This window comes from Bos taurus, chromosome 17 (genome assembly GCF_002263795.3).
Source record: "Bos taurus isolate L1 Dominette 01449 registration number 42190680 breed Hereford chromosome 17, ARS-UCD2.0, whole genome shotgun sequence".
Taxonomy (NCBI): domain Eukaryota; kingdom Metazoa; phylum Chordata; class Mammalia; order Artiodactyla; family Bovidae; genus Bos; species Bos taurus.
Genome location: NC_037344.1, coordinates 68,356,263 through 68,375,202, shown reverse-complemented (window position 1 = coordinate 68,375,202; position 18,940 = coordinate 68,356,263). Strand labels below are relative to the sequence as shown.

At 49.8% G+C, this 18,940-nt stretch overlaps 1 protein-coding gene across 1 annotated transcript in view; it reads right to left on the bottom strand.

Moving 5' to 3' along the window:
* The window catches only part of ZNRF3 (zinc and ring finger 3), a 144,929-nt gene that overhangs the window by 29,104 nt on the left and 96,885 nt on the right, over nucleotides 1-18,940 (bottom strand). The window lies entirely within an intron of this gene.

Sequence of the window (18,940 nt, the reverse complement as noted above, 5' to 3'; positions counted from 1 at the left end):
GCAGGAACACTGGACCGGGTTGCCATGCTCTCCTCCAGGGGATCTTCCCAACCAGGGATCGGGAACCTTTGTCTCCTACACTGGCAGGCGCTTTCTTTGCCACTGCGCCATCTGGGAAGCCCATGTAACCCACCCACCTCCACCCCCGAAAAACAAGCAGGTGATCGTAGAATATGCCAGGGCTGGTTCAGGAGGCACCCCACTATCAGGCAGGCAGTGGGGGACTGGCAGGCATCCTTTTGAAGCTAAGCAAGTCAAACTGCGTTCCCCCGCGGGAGGCTGGCCGTTTGGAAGGACCAGGGAGCCAGATCCAGAAGAGAAGGTGAGCCTGCTTCTCCTGGGCACCAATATGGCCCAGCTGAGGAGCCGCCGCAGTCCTCACACAGAGGGACAAAGGGGGCCTCTGAGGCAACGCTGACCTCCTCGACTATGGTCCATCTGAATCGATTAAGTGTCTCTTGGTCCTGGAACGGGATTAAAGAGCACCTAGCCCCACGTCCCAGATTTGCAGAGGATGCGGTGACTTCCCGAGGTCAGAGCACACTGGCAGCGGGGGAGGGCGTTCAACTCACATCCTGTCGGCCCTGCCCCCCACTTCTCTGTAGCCCATTATGTTGTGTCATGTCTGAGCTTTCCTTTTGGGAGAAAATCAAAACTCAGGGACGTCCAATGGTAGTTTTCCAAAAATAGCTGAAAGATATATTTAACCGGTACCTATGCGTTAGAATATAAATATTTTGCATATTATCTTAAGCAGTCGTTTACTAGAACATTCCTACACTAAGAGGTCTGAAACCAAACATTTAAGGAAAGAGCTGTTAAAAAGAAACCGATCTGTGAAAGGAAGACGGTGAACTGTAATGAACTCGATAGCAGACAGGTGTATGTTAGCCTTAAAAGGAGATGGAGTCTTGAAGTGTCAATTCAAATAATTTCAAGTGAATCAAGTTCATTATTAAAAAACAAAAATCCTAAAGTGAGTACTTTTGAAACAACACAGGGGTCCCCTTATTTCCGCCCCATATACTGAATGTGCTTCTACTGGGCATTTGCATAGCTCAAACTTAGAGAGCTGACTGAAGTCCAAGCTTCTCTCAGAGCACCCAGAGCCTGCTCTTCTGACAGCCACACCATCACAAAGCCCAGAGCCCCCTGTCATGAGAACACGAAGATGGGCTACATTCAGATTCGACCGTGGGCAGGGATGAACCAAGACTCCCAAGTACTGGGTTCCCCAAGCCCTGCAGCCCGACTTCAGTTTGAGCCCCCAAGGGAAAGGGTGCCCAGGATCAGGGTCTGACTGACAGTCAGGAGGAGCTTAGGTTTGGGGAGGGGTCGTGTTAACCGGTAACAGATGAGGTTATAGATTAACTCATTGCTGGCATTAGTTGGTTAATGTACAATTTGGTAGGTAACTTCAATAGTCCTGGGCCAAGTTCAGAGGGAAAAAAAACAGCAGTGTTCCCTTTTCTCCTTTAAAATTTTAAAAGGAATAAACTGCTGATACAATCAGCATGGATGAATCGCAAAGTATGCTAATTATGCTGAGTGAAAGAAGTCAGATTAAAGAGTCCATATTATATGATTTTATTCATATAAAGTCAAATTAGTCTACAGAGGAGAAAGCAAATAATGGTTGTCTGGGGACTGGCAAGGGACAAGAGAGAGGGGGCAGGGAAGGGTTTCAAAGAGGCAAAAGGGAACTTTTTGGAGCGACAGAAAGTCCATATCTTGACTCTGGTCCTAGCTTCACGGATGTGTGTGTGTACGGGGTCGGGGGGGGGGGAGGTGGTGGTAAAAACTTATCAAATTGTACACTTCAAATATGTACTATTATACATCAATAGAGAACTTAGAAGTGGGGGGGGGGGGAGGGGAGAATCCGGAAACATTCTTTCCCCATTATTGCTCTTAACTGCTTAAAAGCAAAATTTTTAAGACACAGATAGTTTTCATCATGTGAATGCTGTTAGCATTAGCTGATATAGGAAAATTCTAAAGCTGGTTTTAAAAATTATCCAGACTGAGCAAGATTAAGACCTCCTTCTGATACATCTCGTCTCAACATTCTAAAACCAATCCACTCTCGGTGAATCTGGATGAATGGGAAAGCTGGGCCGGCAGTCCCGAGCCCCTGGGGAGTTGGACTCCCAGGTCAGTAGGTGGGAGAGATGATCATGTGTAGGGGGGATGATCAGGACTGGAGGGGATGGGGGGTGGCAAGTGTCCCTGTGCACTTGCTCCAGCTGCCCACAGTCCTGGGAGTCTATTGGCCTGAGCGATTCCTTAAAAATTGATAAGGCGGATAAGAATCCACTTGCCAGTGTAGGGGACGCGAGGCTCCATCCCTCACTGGGGAAGATTCCATGTGCTGTGGGCAGACAAAGCCCGTGCACCACGACTACTGAGCCTGCGCCCTGGAGCCTCTGCTCCACAACTTGAAGTCCCCGCAGTGAGAAGCCCAAGCACCACAACGAAGCCCCTGCAACTAGAGAAAACCTGCTCGGAGCAACGAAGACCCAAGTGCAGCCGAAAATAAATTGTTATTTTTTTAAATTCTGGACTCTCTGACTTCCTAAATAGGTGCCCGTGAGTTCGTTGTTTCTATCTGACTTGTAGGCTTCCTGCTCGGAGAGAAGTGAGCCAGCGATAGGACTCTGTAAGGTTGTTCAGGGGATCAGACAGTTTGTGGGTGCGGAGTGCGTGGCATGGTGTGAGCACCCTGAAGGCACCAAGGAATGGCAGCTAGGATCTAGTCTCAAATGAGTCATGGTGCTAACAAGTGTTGATTGCTATGAATCAGACAATGCTGCTTTGAGAGAAAGGAATTTGAGTCTTGAACCGGGTATATCCATGTGTTTAGGAATCGTTTTAGCTTGCTGTCACGAATACCAGTGGCACTGGCTTTCCCCTGTACCACCTTTAGCTTTCGTCTGGAGCAGAACCGAAACAGTCTCCTCGACAGTTAGGTGAGTCGTCAGAATTTAAAGTGCTCCACCGTGATCTCCCATCCTTCCTGGATCAATTATGAGTTACACGGTTGACCCAAAACATCAAATAGCTCCTCTGGTCAAGTGTTAACAAGAAATTCACACCTATCAAGGGAGACAGAAAAGAAAATCTGGCCACAATACTTTGTGGCTCCTGCCATCAGGAGCTAGAGTTTAATTCTACAGCCCTTGGGCTTGAGCTTGGTCCTATCGCTGGCTTTGGCCAATGGTTGGTTAGCACATGTGATGTCTGCGGAGGCTTGCTAAGTGCCTGTGCATTGGGCTGGCTCTCTTCTGCTGCTGGGAACCCTGAGAGGACCACGTGAAGGAGCCTGGGCCAGCGTCCTAGCTGATGAAGACCATTTGTGGGGCAAAGCAGTACTCTCCTGGTTTATCTAGAATACAGGGACCAGACCGTCCTCTCTAGGCAAGCATTTCTCTCCTATTTCAAGGCTCTTGGATGAAAAAGGGTTGCAGAGGCGGCTTTGTGCACCACTGGGCATGCTCCTTAGAACAAGGGGAGCTTTGCCCAGAGGGACATTTCTCCAGCTGAAGTCATGTTGCTTGAGATACTGCACCCTGCCCACCCCCCATCCCACCCCCCACTGCTCCCCAACGTAAGCCGCCTTCAGCCAGGTCAAGTTCTTTAAATCAGAATATGAAAAGTTTTATTTGAAACTCCTTGGTTAATCAGTAATCACTTAAATGCTAAGAGGTCACTCGCATAAAAGGAACAAATACACTTCTGTTTCCACCACCTCTAACAGGTAATTTGCAAAAATCCCTAAATTCAAGCTTTATCTCAAGTCTCATTAAATTAACCCTTGAATTTAAGTCCCTTAAATTAACCTTCATTGAACAAGTGAAAGGATGGCCTCATTCAGACTCTTCCCACTATAATTATTCAGTGTTAGCAAGACTTTACTTAGCAGAACAAAGGAAGTGGGTTCTAGTGCAACCTTTTATTTGCTAGAGCGCCCATCCCTTGCCCTGGCAAAGCCTTGCTTCTCATTCACCTTTTTTCTAAAGAGAAAGTTCTCTAGCTCATTACAGCCTGTGCCCACACTTGCATCTACCTTGGGTGGTCAGACACCACATCACCTTCCCAAATGCACTTATCATCGTGGCTGAGGGGACGCAGGGTTGGTCTGGTCTCTAGATTTTCAGGCGACCGCGAGGTCAGTGCACCGGAAGCTCTGCCGTGAACTGTGGCCATGACTTTTGCCGGGATCACAGACATTATCTAGGGATGGCCAGCTGACCTCTTGCAACATTATTTAATTCAGAGTAGAAGACACAGCTTTCACCAGCCAAGCCGGTTTTCATTGCAATAGCTTGGGGATGTTTTTTTCTTTTCCCCTTTCCTTCCTTCCCTCCCTTCTTAAAGCCACTGGGAGAAGGAAAGAAAAAGTCTGGAAGGAAGGATATTAACCCAAAGCAATACACTGAAACCTAGGTTTTAATTAAAGTTTTCTCTTGTTTTAATATTTATTTATTTAGCTGTGCTGGGTCTTAGTTGCAGCAAGTGGTATCTAGTCCCCTAACCAGAGATCGAACCCATGTCCCCTGCATTGGGAGCGCAGAGTCCTAGCCACTGGACCACCAGGGAAGTCCCTCCATTCAAGGTTTGGTTAAACATTGGGTTTCTTAGGCTACAGCTAGCCATTAAGGAAAAAAAAAAAAACTCATACAGTACGTTTTAGGCAATTATTAGAATAAAGGTTTTACATACAGCACATCCTTTAACAGCACTCAGTACATTAGATAACTTTTAGAGGATCTGAAAGAAGTTGTCACCAAATAATCAAGTATTAATAGATAATATTTAACAGGATACCTCAAATAAGTTGTTAACTTTCTGCAAGACTCAAGTGCTCTCGCTCTATTACTTGGCAGATGAACATATATGGAAGCGAAGTTCCACTTGATGGTTAGAAAGTGACAGGAATCACAGGAATCAAGAGTGCGACCCCCCCATGCAGCAGATGTGCCAAAGAGCAGGTCCCGGGTTGGGTCGGTGCAGAGGCGGGCGCTGGGGACGTGGTGAGAGGTGTGGGAACCTTGACTCTGGCAGGCTCTCCCCTTGAGGCAGCCTATGTGCAGAGACACTGCAGCCAGCCTCCCACCCGTTTACTGGTCTCAAGATGCACATAGCAGCCTGTCATGTGTGTGTGTGTGTGTGTGTGTGTGTGTGTGTGTGTGTACTTGCCAGGGGTCTCTGCGCCCCCTTCACTGCCCACTAGTCCCCTATGGGCAAGGGACCTATCTATCCGAGTTACCACTGTATCGGCAGCATTGAGCAGAAGACCTGGGACACGGGATCTTCCCAAGGGCTCATCAGGTAAAGAATCCTCCTGCCAGTGCAGGAGACACAGGAGATGTGGGTTCGACCCCTGGGTCCAGAAGATCCCCTGAAGGTGGAAATGGCAACCCACTCCAGTATTCTTGCCTGGAGAATCCCATAGATGGAGGAGCCTGGCGGGCTACCTACAGTCCGTAGGGTTGCAAAGGGTCAGACACGACTGAGCGACTAAGCATGCACGCATGGGGACATAGGAGCTACTTCATGAACAGAGGAATGAAATCCAAAGATGTAGTCGGTTCTTCTACACAAAAGGGAGCTGCTGTGAGTCGAGCTCGTTGCATCCTTTCCCCACTGCTGGGAGCCCTGGTACATCTTTGCCTCTGGGCAAATGCAGGGGTTGCAGTGAGATGGCCTACAAGCTCTCATCCCCACCCTGGCTTCTATGCGGTGCGCTGAACTGCCGGGGCTCGGGGATCCCACGGACACGAGAAATCACATTGCCCAAGCAAGCCTGGCACACAGCTCAGGCAGCTCACAGGGTGACTGCTCTGGGGGGACTGGCTGAGGGCATGCAGGGCATTAACAAATAACTTCAGATGACTGAGGGCCATCAAAGATGCCACCACTATTAACTGCCTTGTTTAGAAAATTTAAAAAGTGGGGCGGGCGGGGGGGAACATCAACCCTGAATATTCATTGGAAGGACTGATGCTGAAGTTGAAACTCCAATAATTTGGTTACCTGATGTGAAGAGCTGACTCATTGGAAAAGACCCTGATGCTGGGAAAGAAGGCGGGAGGAGAAGCAGGTGGCAGAGGATGAGATGGTTGGATGGCATCACTAACTCAATGGACATGAGTGAGCAAACTCTGGGAGACAGGGACGGACAGGGAAGCCTGGAGTGCTGCAGTCCATGGAGGTCGCAAAGAGTCGGACACGACTGGGTAACTGAACAACAGTAACACAAAGCAAGAAAAACAACAGGGGTACTTCCGGTGACATTTCTCATCTCTTCCTAGGGGCAAGATTTTGGCGAGGATCCTCGGGGTCAGCCCTTGGATGTCTGTGTGCTTTCCCAGCAGCAACATGGAAATAACCAGGGCAAGAGGAAAAATACAGGGGAAAGATATTTAGGGAACAATATTAAAACTATGAAGACTTTGGCACTGGTTTTTTCTTTTTTTCCTTCAGAGCATGGAGATATTTTACCATTATTAGCAATGCTAGGCTGGTCTGGAAAAAGACCGCCACCAGTATCTGTGACGTCTGTGGTTGCTTATGTCAGAGAATGGTGCCCAACCCTGCCCCCAGTTCCTCACGCTAATGGAGTACAGCATCGCAGTTCTCTGTGTCACCGTGCTGACAGTCACACTGGCAATCAAGAATCTGTGATCGAGTTTGGTTCTTAACACTTGGGCCCTCTTCCAAGCCTGCTGTCGTAACAAGTTTAGCAGGCAATGGTTTAAGCTGTTTATTAGGTACAAAAAGAAAAAAAGTCACTTGGTCGTGTCTGACTCTTTGCAACCTCATGGACTGTAGCCCACCAGCTCTGTCCATGGAATTCTCCAGGTAAGAATACTGGAGTGGGTAGCCATTTCCTTCTCTGGGGGAATCTTCCCGACCCAGGGATCAAACCTGGGTCTCCTGCATTGCAGGCGGATTCTTTACCATCTGAGCCATCGGGGAAGCCCAGGTACAAGCCATTAGGTACAAGCTGACATGCAGATGACTGTATTCCCTCTTTTCAGTCTGATACAGCTTTCTTTAAGTTAGCCATGAGTGTGTAACATGGCGAAGATTTTTTTTATAACAACATGGGTCAAGTTGCTACCACGTTCTGTCACTTAAGCACAAAACTTTTGAAAAGCGAAAAGATAAATCGAGGGCACGGTGGGAAGGTTTCCTTTTGTCTTATCTTTTTATATTTTTTTTAAAGTTTTTTTCAAAAAGTACTTATGTATTTATTGGCTGCCTCACACTGGAAGATCCCCCAGAGGAGGGATCAAACCCATGTCTCTCTAGTTGTAGCTCCCTCAGTTGTATGCTGATCGGAGGCCTGTGGGATCTTAGTTCCCCGACCAGGGATCAAATCCATGTCCCCCGCATTGCAAGGTGGATTCTTAACCACTGGACCACCAGGGCAGTCTCTGTCTTATCTTTTTAAAAGGATCAATGGGACCTCTAGAAACTTGGTTGTCTTATCTGGGCTTCCCTGGTGGCTTAGCTGGTAAAGAATCCGCCTGCAATGCAGGAGACCTGAGTTCAATCCTTGGGTTGGGAAGATCCCCTGGAGAAGGGAACGGCTACACACTCCAGTATTCTAGCCTGGAGAATTCCATGGATACAGTCCATGGGGTCACAAAGAGTCGGACCCAACTGAGCGACGTGCACTTCACTTTCGTGTCGATCTGCCTATTTCCCTGGGACTTCAAGTAGTTTCTAGAAGCTCTGTTGAAAATTAAAGCATGGATGCGAGGCTGGAACCAGGCCAGTAGCTGGCGCTGATGGGAAGCTCCTCACAGGCATCACCCGGCCTGATGGTGGACAAGCTGCAGTGGCCTGACCACAGGCACAGCATGAACAGACAGACTCCCTGGGGCTCCCTGAAGCCGCACTTCAGACTGTCTGAGTGGGTTGAGGGCTTCTGGGAAACAGGCGCAGTGGACATGGCCCTTGGGCTCAGGACAACAGGAGTGGGTGGCAGTGGTGGGCTCCTCCCCAGTGGGGGCATGGACTGTTGGTTAGGAATCCATCTGCCCTGTTCAGTTCAGTTCAGTTCAGTCACTCAGTCATGTGCGACTCTTTGCAACCCCATGGACTGCAACACGCCAGGCTTCCTTGTCCTTCACCAACTCCTGGAGCTTATTCAAATTCATGTCCATTGAGTCAGTGATGCCATCCCACCATCCCACCCCCTTTCGTCCCCTTCTCCTCCCGCCTTCAATCTTGCCCAGCATCAGGGTCTTTTCTAGTGAGTCAGTTATTCGCATCAGGTGGCCAAAGTATTGGAGTTTCAGGTTCAGCATCAGTCCTTCCAATGAATATTCAGGGCTGATTTCCTTTAGGATGGACTGGTTGGATCTCTTTGCAGTACAAGGGACTCTCAAGCATCTTCTCCAACACCACAGTTCAAAAGCATCAATTCTTCAGCGCCCAGCTTCCTTTATAGTCCCACTCTCACATCCACACATGACCACTGGGAAAACCACAGCTTTGACTAGACCTTTGTTGCCAAAATAACGTCTCTGCTTTTTAACATGCTGTCTAAGTTGGTCATTGGAGAAGGCAGTGGCATCCCACTCCAGTACTCTTGCAGGGAAAATCCCATGGACGGAGGAGCCTGGTGGGCTGTAGTCCATGGGGCTGCTAAGCGTCGGACACGACTGAGTGACTTCACTTCACTTTCACTTCACTAGGTTGGTCATAACTCTTCTTCCAAGAAGCAAGTATCTTTTAACTTCATGGCTGCAGTCACCATCTGCAGTGATTTTGGAGCCCCCCAAAATAAAGTTTGTCACTGTTTCCATTGTTTCCCCATCTATTTCCCATGAAGTGATGGGACCAGATGCCATGATCTTCGTTTCCTGAATGTTGGGTTTTAAGCCAACTTTTTCCCTCTCCTCTTTCACTTTTATCAAGAGGTTCTTTAGTTCTTTGCTTTCTGCCATAAGTGTGGTGTCATCTGCATATCTTAGGTTATTGATATTTCTCCTGGCAATCTTGATTCCAGCTTGTGCTTCATCCAGTCCAGCATTTCCCATGATATACTCTGCATATAAGTTAAATAAGCAAGGTGACAATATATAGCCTTGATGTACTCCTTTTCTGACTTGGAACCAGTCTGTTGTTCCATGTCCAGTTCTAACTGTTGTTTCTTGATCTGCATACAGATTTCTCAGGAGGCAGGTCAGGTGATCTGGTATTCCCATCTCTTTAAGAATTTTCCACAGTTTATTGTGATCCACACAGTCAAAGGCTTTGGCATAATCAATAAAACAGAAGTAGATGTTTTTCTGGAACTCTCTCGCTTTTTTGATGATCCAAAGGATGTTGGCAATTGGATCTCTGGTTCCTCTCCCTTTTCTAAATCCAGCTTGAACATCTGGAAGTTCACGGTTCACGTACTGTTGAAACCTGACTTGGAGAATTTTGAGCATTACTTTGCTAGCATGTGAGATGAGCGCAATTGCACAGTAGTTTGAGCTTTCTTTGGCATTGCCTTTCTTTGGGATTGGAATGAAAACTGATCTTTTCCAGTCCTGTGACTGGACTGTTACACATACACAAGTGGAAGAACCACCATCTGTAGGCTCAACTTCTAATGCAAAGGACAGAACTGATGGGCAAAGAGGAGTTGGGTGGCCTAGGGCAGGTCTGGAGTTACTTGGGGGCCTGGACAGAGCCAAGAGGTGGCTGCGGGCAACTGTCCTCCCCGAGACTCGGCATATTCATCTTAAAGGAGGTTGGAAGTTGTGACCATCAGAGGAGACTCTCCGGACCCAGTGTGGCCCAGGGCTCCGTGCACAGGGAATGGCAGCTCAGGAGAGGCGTCCTTCCTATATGCAACTCCAGAATGTGCCATTTTCCCTCAGGAGCTTTTGAAGGCGCTCATTGGGCACAAGCATCCAGTGACCCAGCAGGTGACAGCATAAGATGCGCAGGCACATGGCTTCTCAGGTGTCCTTCCCATGCCTCCCAACGTGACGGACGACGGACTCCCTGAAGAGCACCGAGGAACGGAGCATAACTCGTGCTCATCTTCATCATCTAGAATCGTCCAGTTTGTTCTGTCCTCTGCCCACAGCCCGGTACTTTGGGCGCAGAGAACACTGCTCATTTGCCTTTTTAGGACAAGAGAGAGAAAAATGAGTGAGACCATCTGTGCTAGCCCCTGAGGGTCCTTGGGCAAATCAACGATGTACACAAGACAGAACGAAACTGGTGTGGGTAGATTCTCTACACCTGTGATACTTCGGGATATTCAAGAACTAAGAGGTGAAAGTGTTAGCTACTCAGTCATGTCCGACTCTTTGAAACCCCATGGACTGTAGCCCACCAGGCTCCTCTCTCCATGGAGTTCTCCTGGCAAAGATACCAAGAGGTGATGAGTCTGAAAAGGAGCACAGCCCCTCAGCCTCACGGATGTGAGGCTGAAGACATGAGAGGCCCTGCCACCCGGTTCCAACTCCACCTTGGCCTCGGCACCTCCGAGCGGCAGCGCCCCTCCGCTGCTTTGCATGTTGTTCGCACTGTTCTCCTTCGGGACTTGAGAAACTTTGCTTGCAGTCTAAGCGTGGATTTGAGCGGCTCATGGGGCGAGGGGCGAGGGGGCTGGGGGCGGTGGTGGTGGCCTGGGCTCCAACTTAGCCATCGGCTTCAAACGACCTGGTCAGTCCAGGTGACCCGGCTCTCGGCCCAGCCCGAGCTCTTTGTCTGGGGTGAGGCCGGTGGCGGGGTGCCCCCCGGCCGCGGTGGTGGGCCCGCATTGTCAGCTTGTTGCTTCTTTCCCCAAAGAGGATCTGGTTACAAAGAGGAGCTGGAAATGTCTTTGCACACAAGCAGAGACATGGCGGCCCTGCAAAGGCCCCAGGGTAAGGATTAAAGAAAAACAAAATAGAAACCCTTCCATCTCTAATTAGGGTCTTCATTTGCCAAAGTGCCATTCCCCAGCAGGAGAATTTACATTCAGGCCGTTGCTTGGAGTTACTTGGAAAACGTCTCCCAGCAGGTTGGTTCCTCGGCTCGGGCGCCTTTGAGCCAACAGTTTCTGGTTACTTGGAGGGGAGCTGCCTGCATATTGTTTTAACTGGCCTGGCTTCAGCAGCCAGCTTAGCTGTGTGAACAATCTCCCATTCAGAATCCAAAGATAAAAGCACAGTTTGGTTGAAAAATCTTTTCCCCTCCCGCCTTTTTTTTTTTTTTTTTTTAAACTTGGGAATTATAGGTTTTGGAACTGGCACTATTTCTCTCATACACAAGCGTGTTTTCCCCTCCGCCTTGGTTCCCCGCCAGCAGAGGCTACATCCTGGAGTGCCGCCAGCCGCCAGCCCCCACTTCCTCACCATTCACACCGTGGGGCCGGTGGCAGCTGGCCACGGAGGCCAACAGGAGCTCCCCGTTTGCGAGAGGTCGACCGCAGAATAGTGCGGCCAGCCTGCTGGACCCCTGCGGCCGGCCTCGGAATGGCCTCGGAACTTTCTGTGTGGTTCCGTATCATTCTTTGCATCCACAACAGCGCATCTTCCAACACAGGGAGTCGAGAGCCCGGCCTGGGAAGCAAAACTGGAACTCTCAGGACAACAGTAAATTCTAAACCGAGACTAAGGAGTAGGATGTGTTTCCATAACTTTCTACGTGTAAGAAAAATGTTAGCGGGCGATGAATTAAGGAGCAAGTGCAAAAGAGAGAAGAGACATCAGAAGCACAAGGCCACAAACAGAAAAAGAAAAGAGAGAATCTGGATCTCAACTCAGTTAAAAAATGGGCAAAGGACTTGAACAGTCCTTATCCAAAGCAGATATACAAATAGCCAATAAGTACAAGAAAAGATGCGCACCATCACTAATCACTGCGTGTGTGTGTGAGTGCTAGGTCACTTTGGTCGTGTCCAACTCTGTGCGACTCCATGGACTGTAACCCACCAGGCTCCTCTGTCCATGGCATTCTCCTGGCAAGAATACTGGAGTGGGTTGCTGTGCGTTCCTCTAGGAGATCTTCCTGAGCCAGGGATCAAACTCACGTCTCCTACATCTCCTGCATTGGCATGCAGGTTCTTTACCACTTGGGAAGCCCTCACTAATCATTAGGAAAACGCAAATCAAAATCACAATGAAAAAATCACCTCACACCCCTAAAGATGACTATGAGAAAACAAAACACAAGAAGTGTTGAGAGGATGTGGAGAAAACTGAACCCCTGTTCATTACTGGTGGGAATGCAAAATGGGGCAACTGTTGTGGAGAATGGTGTGGTGGGATCCCTCAAAGAGTTAGGCACAGAATTACCATATGGTTCAGCACTTCTGTTTTTGGGTATAGACCCAAAAGAACTGAAAGTAGGGTCTTGAAGAGACATTTGTATATCTGTGTTCATAGTAACATTATTCACAGCAGCTGAAAGATGGAAACACCCCAATCATCCATTGAGCGATGAATGCATAAACAAACGTGCACACACAAAGATATTACTCAACCGTAAAAAGGGAAGAAATTCTGATACATGCTACAACATGGACGCACCTTGAAGACATCGTGCTAAGGGAAAAGCATATGAAAGGACAAACATGACTTGACCCAACTGACATGAAGCACCTGGAGTAATCAAATTCACAGAGACAGAAAGGACAGTGGTAGCTGCCAGGGAGGGGCTAGGGAGAGGGATGGATGGGGAGCTGGTGTTTAAAGGGTACAGAGTCTCAACTGGAGAAAAGGAGAAAGTTCTGAGATGGACGGTGGTGATGGTCGCACAAAATGTGACAGTACTTCATGCCACAGAACTGTACACTTGAAAATGCTTAAAATGATAAGTGTTAGTCGCTCAGCTGTGTCCGACTCTTTGTGACCATAAGGACTGTAGGCCACCAGGCTTCTCTGTCCACAGGATTCTCCAGGGAAGAATACCGGAGTGGGTAGCCTTTCCCTTCTCCAGGGGATCGTCCCAAATCAGGGGTTGAACCCGGGTCGCCTGCATTGCAGGCAGATTCTTTTCTGTCTGAGCCACCAGGGAAACTCCATATATACATACAGAACCACAAAGCAGAGAGAAGATTCAGGGTAAAAACAATAAACGCCACAGGGGAAGGGAAATTAGAGCCCCTGTTTGTGTTCGTGTTGGCCGGGCAGGTTCTACCAAGTACCACTTCAGTTCAGTCATGTAAAAATCCTCTTGGAGTCTACATTTTAAGACCTCTTTGAGTTTATTCCTCTTTTTACTTAAACTGCCACAGAACAGCAATTTACAGCAACATTATAGAAATGCCCAAACTGGGATTCTGTGTCTGGGCCTAAGCACTCCCAGTTCCCTCCACTGCGTGCTCCTCTTTTGCACACCTCTTGACATGCTCCCTGGAAATGCCCTCCCTACCAAAGGGCTCTTCTGTCCTCTAAAACCACGAGACCCAGTCCAATCTCTCTTTCTGGCCACCCCACCCTGGGACACAGCAAGGGCTTTGCTATTCCTGCCAGCCCTACTCCAGGAGTTTCCCTCCCTCCTGCAGTTTCTTACCCCAAACCCAACCATCCTTGAGAGTTCAGGTTCCCCTCTTCTGGAAGCCTTTGCTTGCTAACACACCACCAGTCCAGAAAGACTTTTAAGAGAAAGTGATGTATGAGCAAAGACCTGAAGAAGTCGGTCCTGAGGCTCTCTCTATGATGGCCTCATGGTGCCCAGAGGGTGGCTCGAGCCTTATGGACATCCTGAAGCTGCCTGCTAACGGTTGAGAGACCAGGGCAAAGGAGTGTGTGGGAAGCTATAGTTCTGAGACTTCAGATAAAATTTACATCCCTGTACACATCCACACCTTCAATCACAAATCCTGGCCCAATAACTGAACAGACCTCCTAGGTAACAAAAAAGATTAACTGGCTCCCGAGATTATCGTAGCCACAGAATACAGACAAACCACAGAACTGAAACTGGAGAATCAGTTTCGAGTGGTGAGAGACATCTAAGTTTCCCAATCCTTCTATGAAAGCTGCCAAGAAGGATAGTCACTGGCATTTTTTGTTGTTGCTTAGTCACTAAGTCGTGTCCGACTCTTTGCGACCCCATGGACTGCAGCACGCCAGGCTTCCCTGTCCTTCACCATCTCCCAGAGCTTGCTCAAACTCATGTTCAATGAGTCGGTGATGCCATCCAACCATCTCATCCTCTGTCACCCCAAGGGGTGAAAACCCAACCACATTCTTCTGAAGAATGGCTAAATTCAAGGCAAGAGCCTGTGTGGTCTCCACCCGCCATCCCACGCCCGTCTCACCGAGTTCTGTCCTGAGAACACACAGAAAGAAAACAGTCCTCATTCGTTCAGCCTTGCAGTGCTACGTCCAAGTCAGACAGGCCTGGCCCTGGGGAGGAAGGCGAGGCAGAAAACCCAACAGGTTCAAGTGAATCAAGACTCCTCTCTTTCCTAGTTTCTTCAAGTCACATGACCGACAAGCTAACAGGGCCAAAGTAAATCATCACACCACATTAACTTCTGCATGTTGAGGTGGATCAAGACTCTCGAGAGAGTCGGCTCAGACCCTGGATCACCCCGCAGCGCACGTGGGTGATCCGCAACCCCAAGACCCCACGGCCAGACCCTGAACAGCTCACGGTCTCCTGCTCCCACTGGTAAGAATACAGTTTGGAGCACGCATTCTGCCCACCAAACAGGACGTGGTGAGGATGACATTCTTGAATACAGAGAGCTTGTGCCACCATGGTATGTTCTAGCCTCATCATCTGAGCAGGCAAATGAGAGAGGGACCGTTTCGGGTAGCTTTGTAAAAAGGAACCAAATTGAGTTTTCATAGAAAGGGCAAATGAGCAAGAGAAAAAACAGGACGTGTGATCAAAATATTATAAAAGGCAGGTGGCTTAGTGGTAAAGAATCTGCCTGCCAATGCAGGAGACACAGGAGATGCAGGTTGGATCTCTGGGTCGGGAAGATCCCCTGGAAAAGGAAATGGCAACCCACTCCAGTGTTCTTACCGGGAGAATCCCATAGACAGAGGTGCCTGGTGGGCTACAGTCCATGGGGTCACAAAGAGTCAGACATGACAGAGCGACTGAGTACCCACACACGCAGAGCTAGGTAGCAAATTAACAGCTGGAGAAACATCCAGTTTCCCACACGCCTCTAGTTCAGGAAGCCCAAGGCAGAAATTAACATTTGGGCTCCGAGGGAAGGGGGCAGGCCTGATATCTGAAAGGTGAGTTCTCAGGGGACATTTCATCTTTTAATTCTGGCAACACCATCCAGGAGCCCTCCCAGATCATTGACACTGCCTCTGTCTCTACAAATGATGTGAGAGGCTCCACTCCTCTGCGTTATTCAACAAAGAGTGAAGACAGAAGTCAAGCCGGGAGGCGGGGCGGGGTGACTGCTCCGCCATCTGTGGTCCTGGAGGAATGAACAGGTACCACCCGGACCACCGTGGCTCCTGGGACACGAAGCAGGGCCATCTACATGGATTCCATTCTCTGCTGACCCTAAAGACGCGGGTCTAGCAGAGGAAGTCACCCACGACCTGCCAGTCCCACCACCTGCTGGTCCCACGACCTTCCTCAATCCAGCCTCCTCTCCCTTGCCCTCTCCTGCCCCAAAGGAGGCCACTCTTTTCCAATTGTAAGAGGCTCGGGCTTGGTTCTTTCCTTCAGTTTCAGAAAGCCTCCCCAAACTCTCACCAACCTGTGATCTCTACATCCCATCCAAGCCCACCGGGGCATGCGAGACCAGCGCACGCCAACACACACTCAGGCGGCAGAGCTGCACTGGGCGGAGGGGAGGCTTCCCTCAGCCCGGGCAGTGAGGGTCAGAGGCCTGGCTCGGAGGAGCCGCTCATTGTGTGGCCGCCTGGGGCAGGCAGTGTGAGCGCCCGGAGGGGAAAGGTTCCCTTTGAAGCACATGGCGCTGAGCGCTTCCCAGTGACCATGGAAACAGGCACAGTGGGTTCCCAGCCTGAGAACCAGCGAGAGCAGCCTCGATTCAAACGTCAAACACACACGGGGGTCTGAAAAGCGGAGGCTGGAGGGGCAGACGGCCCGCGGGGGCTGGCAGGAACTGAGCGGCTCCCTGGTAGGAGAATCTGGCCAGTGAAGCCAAGCAGGTTCACGGGGTTTCCTTTTCATTCCCGAGGCTTTCTTCTCGCTCCCGTCACTGCCCCTCGGGTCCCATTCAGCACCTCATCAGATCAGTAGAGCCGGCCCTTTGGCTGGCCTGCTGGCGGCGGGGCCTGGAACCCGGAGGGAGGTGATCAAAGGAGCCGCCCCGTGCTCCCACCTCCCTCCTCCCACCCTCCTCCTCGGATGAGGCCCTGCCAAGGTGATCCAGTGGAGGCCGCTGGGGTGGGGGGTGCGGGGTGCGGGGCAAGGAAGAGAGGCAGCTTTCATGTCTGCTGTTCTCTTCTCAGAAGAGACGCAAGGCATGGTTTGAACGGAGAAGACACACTACTGGCAGAGTTACCTCCCTCAAGGATGTCTCTGCTCTTAAACCAGGGACCCAGAAACCACCTAGATTGATGTGCTCGTGGTGCACCTGGATGCCGCCCCTGGATCCTCGCCCCCCCTGAGACTTACTGCTTCCGGGTCCTCTCATAGTTGTCCACCTCCCAACCCTCAAGATGAAGGAAGTTACACTGAACAAGTTATCTGCAATGCTATGCCCCATCTCTTCAGGGTTCCAATTTAAATGAGGGGTCGGGGAGGTGGGGGTGGGGGTGGGGGGAATCTATCTGTGATTTTTTTTCCCCAGCAAGGAAGCGGAAGTGATGTGATTAGAGTCTGTTAAGGAGGAAAGCTCTTGCCCTGACTTATGAGAATCTTTTCTCTCGGGTGGGACTGAATCAAAGTCCAACAGCATCCTGCTGGGCACAGGGCCAGGGCCAGTGAGAGAAGTGAGCCCAATTCTCAGCCTGGCCTCATGGCTGCCACTGAGCAGGGCAGGCTTTGGCCCTGACCAGCGGCTCCTGGGGAAGGTGGTGTTTGGACAGGCCTGTAATTTGAAAGGCCCATTAGGTACCTTCTCCCTTTCTTACCTTTGTTGGGCTGCCAAAACATTTACTTGACTTCTTAACTCTAAATCTCTGAAACACACCTGCATTGCCTAAAACAGGCAATTTTCTTAGTTTCTCTCATTCAGAGAAGAAAGCCCAACCTAAGCAGAGATGACAATAGCACAGAGGGATAAAGAGGGTGGGGGCCTGGGAAGAGATGAGGCTTTATCTAACACCAGCTTCCTAACAGAATGCAACGCTTAAGAGACGGGTACATACTGCATTTGTCTTTAATTTTTGGGGGCGGGGCACGGGTTATTTTGCAGGGCAGTGAGCATAGTTGAAAGCAATTCTACAACAGGTAATCCTTTTGCAAAACAAACTGATTCTATTTTGACCTTTAGGGGAAGAGTCCATTTCCATGTCAAGTAAACATTCTGTGTGGTAGCCTACTGCATCCAGTCATCCATCCATCCATCTAACATACTTGTGATAGAAAAGCCAACTGCACTGTAATACAAGCAGAGGAACTGAAGACTGTGTTAACAGGAAAAATGGGGTGTGTAAGCAACAAATAGTATTTTCAGGGTCTTAGATGAATTTCTGCTGCTGCTGCTGCTAAGTCACTTCAGTCGTGTCCGACTCTGTGTGACCCCAGAGACGGCAGCCCACCAGGCTCCCCCATCCCTGGGATTCTCCAGGCAAGAACACTGGAGTGGGTTGCCATTTCCTTCTCCAATGCATGAAAGTGAAAAGTGAAAGTGAAGTCGCTCAGTCGTGTCCGACTCTTTGCGACCCCATGGACTGCAGCCCACCAGGCTCCTCCATCCATGGGATTTTCCAGGCAAGAGTACTGGAGTGGGGTGCCGTTGTCTTCTCTGAGATAAATTTCAGATGCCGCAAATGACATGTGCACGTGTGCTCCGTCATGTCCAACTCATGGACTGTAGCCCACCAGGCTCCTCTGTCCATGGGGATTCTCCAGGCAAGAACACTGGAGTGGGCTGCCATTTCCTTCTCCAGGGGATCTTTCCAACCCAGGGATTGAACCCTTGTCTCCTACATTGGCAAGCAGGTTCTTTACCACTGGGAGCCACCAGGGAAGCTCTATACATGACACAAATAACTGCAAAAAGCTCCCCCCCCGCCCCACCCTTCTCAGTGCTTCCGACCTCATGAAAAGAACCTAGGAGAAGAACCTCACGTCTAGCAAGTGAGATGCGTCTGCACCACCAGCTCCCGCTGCCACGTGGGTCTGTCTATCAGCCCTGGTTTCGGCCAGGGACTTTCTGAAGCACATGCTTGCCAAGGCTGAGTGGTCTGAAGTGCGGCCTTGCAGGCTGGCGGTGGTTACGGCCAGAACTCAGAGGAAGGCCCCCACACTGCCCGTGTTCTTGGGAGGACATCATCCCAGTCGATGACTCTCGACCCCAAAGACACCTACACCCTCTCTGTAGAACAAGGGTGTGGCCAACAGTTAGGGAGTTCTTTTCACAGTGCCAGTGCTCATTGCAAAACCTTTTAAGAGAAAAGTTATTTTGGAAAGATTTTTCAAGATCCTGAAGGTTCTAAAATGGGACTTGTGAGCCACTGTCTTCTCCAAGGCACTAAGAGCACAATGGAGGTGGGCGCCGCGCTGACAGCTGTCGCTCGCCTACATCCTTCCTGTAGCACTTCAAAATTGGCTCTGTCTTTCCCTTTGTTTTGGTAGACTGTCTTGTCTTCTCTACGTAAGCCTGACAGAATATAACCTTAAGCCTGAGAAATCGGGTCCCTGAGCCTGGTCGGCGGGGGCACCCGCGTTCATAGGCATCTGCTGGGATTCTGGGAAGTGGCGGGCCAGTGTCTCCTGGCCCTCTGTTAGCTTTAAGCTTCTTGAGGGGGAAAGACGGTAAATTCTTTATTACAAATCCCAGGAGGGCCTTAAATATATGACCAATAAGGAAAACTAG